Below are 3,486 nucleotides of genomic sequence, written 5' to 3'. Positions count from 1 at the left end.
CACCGTGGGTAGACAGACTCCACAGTCTTCATTCATTCATCCTTTCAGTCAGCAAACTGAGGACACTTTCCTAAGCTCCTTGGATATAGTAGTCAAACTGAAGACTCAAGGCTTGGTTCTTAGACTGGGCACGGTGGATCTCTCCTGTAGTCCTAGCACTTTAGGAGGCTGAGACTGGAGGATTGCTTGAGACCGAGTTCAAGACCAACCCAGGCAACATAGCAAGACCCCTGTCTCTCAAAATAAAACAAGACCTTGTTCTTGCCTCCAGGGGCTCCCAGATGAGAGAGAGAGAGAGAGAGAAAGAGAGAGACAGAGAGAGAGAGAGAAAGAAGAATGGGAAGGCCAGGAAGAAGTCCTCCCAGGGGAAGGAACAAAGCATGACTGGAAATATAAGTTGGAGTCTCAGTTTCCTCATTGGTGAATTGTAGGGGTTGGGTTGCTGGATTACTATGGAGTCTTGGAGCTCTGACAACCCAGACATTTGAGATTGGCTGATGAGGGGGTGCTTTGTTGACATCGCCCCTCTTTCTACCTCTCAGCAAACCTAGAAGGCCTTAGGTTGGCCCCAGGGCTAGTTGTATCAGCTAGAGGAAGGGCTGTGTTTTCCCAGAACTGGGGGAGGGGTGTGACAGGGAGGAAGTTGGGGGTGGGGCTGGACGGGGAGACCTGCTGTGTCCTAGTCCACTCTGGTCAGCCCTTCACAAGGTGCCTTTGTAACAGTAGAGTTCGCAGCAGATTCTCCGAACAGCAGGGATACCCGTTTTCCAGAGTAAGCAGGAAAGGTCTGGGCCTCTTAGCGTGATTTAAGGACTCCAGAGAAGGGGCCCCACCACTTCCTCAAATAAATAGCTTTCCTTAGCTGATTGTTTGGCTCATGATGCCTCAAAACCCTCCATTCCGAGGAATTGTGTTTTTTAGCTTGGAAGATCCTGCACTTTCCAGATAGGAGACAGACTCACTTGTTTAAGATCATGTCCAAGTTAGTTGTGTCCTTTTATTTATTTACTTAATTTATTTTTTTGAGACAAAGTCTCACTCTGTCACCCAGGCTGGAGTGCAGTGGCAAAATCATGACTCACTGCAGCCTCAACCTCCTGGGCTCAAGCAATCCTCCCACCTCAGGTTCCTGGGTAGCTGAGACTACAGATGAGTGCCACCATGCCTGGCTCCTTTTTATTTTATTATTATTATTATTTGAGACAAGGTCTTGCTCTGTCGCCCAACCTGGAGTGCAGCAGTGCGATCTCAGCTCACTGCAGCCTCCACTGCCCAGGCTCAAGCCATCCTCCTACTTTAGCCTCCAAAGTAGCTGGGACTACAGGCATGCACCACCACCCCCAGTTAATTTTTGTATTTTTTATAGAGACAGGGTTTCATCATGTTGCGCAGGCTGGTCTTGAACTCCTGGACTCAAGTGATCCACCCGCCTCAGCCTCTCAAAGTGTTGGGATTACAGGCATGAGACACTGCACCCGGTTTAAATTTTTTTTTTTTTTTTTTTAGAGGCAAAGTCTCACTATGTTGTCTAGGCTGGTCTCAAACTCCTGGGCTCAAGCAATCCTCCTGCCTTGACCTCCTAAACTGCTGAAATTACAGGTGTGAGCCACTGTGCTGGCTAGTTGTGTTTTTATTTTTGTTTTCTTTGAGACAGAGTCTCACTCTGTTGCCCAAGCTGGAATTCAGCAGTGCGATCTCAGCTCACTGCAACCTCTGCCTCCCCAGTTCAAGTGATTCTTCTGCCTCAGCCTCCCAAGTAGCTGGGATTACAGGTGCGTGCCACCATGCCAGGCTAATTTTTGGATTTTTAGTAGAGACAGGGTCTCACCATGTTGGCCAGGCTGGTCTTGAACACCTGGCCTCAAGTGATCTGCCCGCCTCAGCCTCCCAAAGTGCTAGGAATACAGGTGTGAGCCACTGTGGTGGCCAGTTGTATCTTTAAGGAGAATATTTTGTGATCAGTAGCACTTGTTCTTCCCTCTACCTGGATAACAGATCTTCCAAAAGCTGAGAACATTCAGGTCTTAGCACAGCTGTTTCTTCTTCCTGGGCATAATAACCATGTTTGGAATTGGGCATCTTCGGAGGATTTTGTTGAAATGCAGTTTCCAATTCAGTAGGTCCTGGCTGGGGCCTGAGAATCTGCATTCCTGATGAGCTCTGGGGTAACCTGATGGATGAGGCTGGTCTGCAGGTAACAGTGAGTAGTAAGATGTGTTGTCTTCTTTTCTTCTTCTTCTATTTTTTTTGAGATGGAGTCTTGTTCTGTCGCCCAGGCTGGAGTGCAGTGGCGCAATCTCAGCTCATTGTAACCTCTACCGGGTTCAAGTGATTCTCCTGCCTCAGCCTCCCAAGTAGCTGGGATTACAGGCGTCCACCACCATGCCCAGCAAATTTTTTTTTTTTTTGTACTTTTAGTAGAGATGGGGTTTCACCATGTTGACCAGGCTGGTCTCGAACTCCTGACCTCAGGTGATCCGCCTGCCTTGGCCTCCCAAAGTGCTGGGTGTGAGCTACTGCACCTGGCCTTGTTACCTTATTTTCTTCCTAGTACAAGTCACAATGTCATGTTACCCATATTGATCTGTGCATTGTTTGTCATTGCTCTCTTTCAACTAGTTATAAGCTGCCCTGAGTGAAGGGATCATGCCTGCCTTATGTCCTGTTGTATCCCCAGGCCCAGCAGAGTGTTGGCACATAGTGGGCTCCCAATCCAAGAACTCCCCTGAGGGACAAAGCGGAGGGTTGAAGCACACAACAGGGGCTGAGTGCCTGGGGACAAGAGTGGGGCAGATCATGAAAATAAGGCTCTCGTTTTTCTTTTCTTTCTTTTTTTTTTTTCTGTGTGTGTGTGATGGAGTTTTGCTCTTGTTGCCCAGGCTGGAGTGCAATGGTGTGATCTTGGCTCACCACAACCTCCGCCTCTCAGGTTCAGGCGATTCTTCTGCCTCAGCCTCCCGAGTAACTGGGACTACAGGCATGCACCACCAGGCCCGACTAATTTTGTATTTTTAGTAGAGACGGGGTTTCTCCATGTTAGTCAGGCTGGTCGCGAACTCCCGACCTCAGGTGATCTGCCCGCCTCAGCCTCCTAAAGTGCTGGGATGACAGGCATGAGCCACCGCACCCGGCTTGTTCTTTTTTTTTCTTAAGATACAAAATCTCACACTGTCGCCCAGGCTGAGTGCAGTGGCGCGATCATAGCTCACAGCAGCCTCAACCTCCTGGACTCAAGTGATCCTCCCGCTTCAGCCTCCCAAATTATAGGCATGTGCCACCACACCCGGCTAATTATGTTTATTTTTTGTAGAAAGGAGATCAAGCTGGTCTCAAACTCCTGGGCTTAAGCAGTCCTCCTGCCTCAGTCTCCCAAAGTACTTGGATTATAGGCGTGCACCACTGCACCCAGCCAGCCCCTGATTCTTTAAAAATCTTTAAATATACATATTATATATGTATAATATAGCTTATATATTATATATAAAT

Source organism: Mandrillus leucophaeus, unplaced genomic scaffold (assembly GCF_000951045.1).
Source record: "Mandrillus leucophaeus isolate KB7577 unplaced genomic scaffold, Mleu.le_1.0 Scaffold360, whole genome shotgun sequence".
Lineage (NCBI taxonomy): Eukaryota > Metazoa > Chordata > Mammalia > Primates > Cercopithecidae > Mandrillus > Mandrillus leucophaeus.
The sequence above is the reverse complement of the archived record's forward strand: the minus strand, read 5'-3'. Positions refer to the sequence as shown.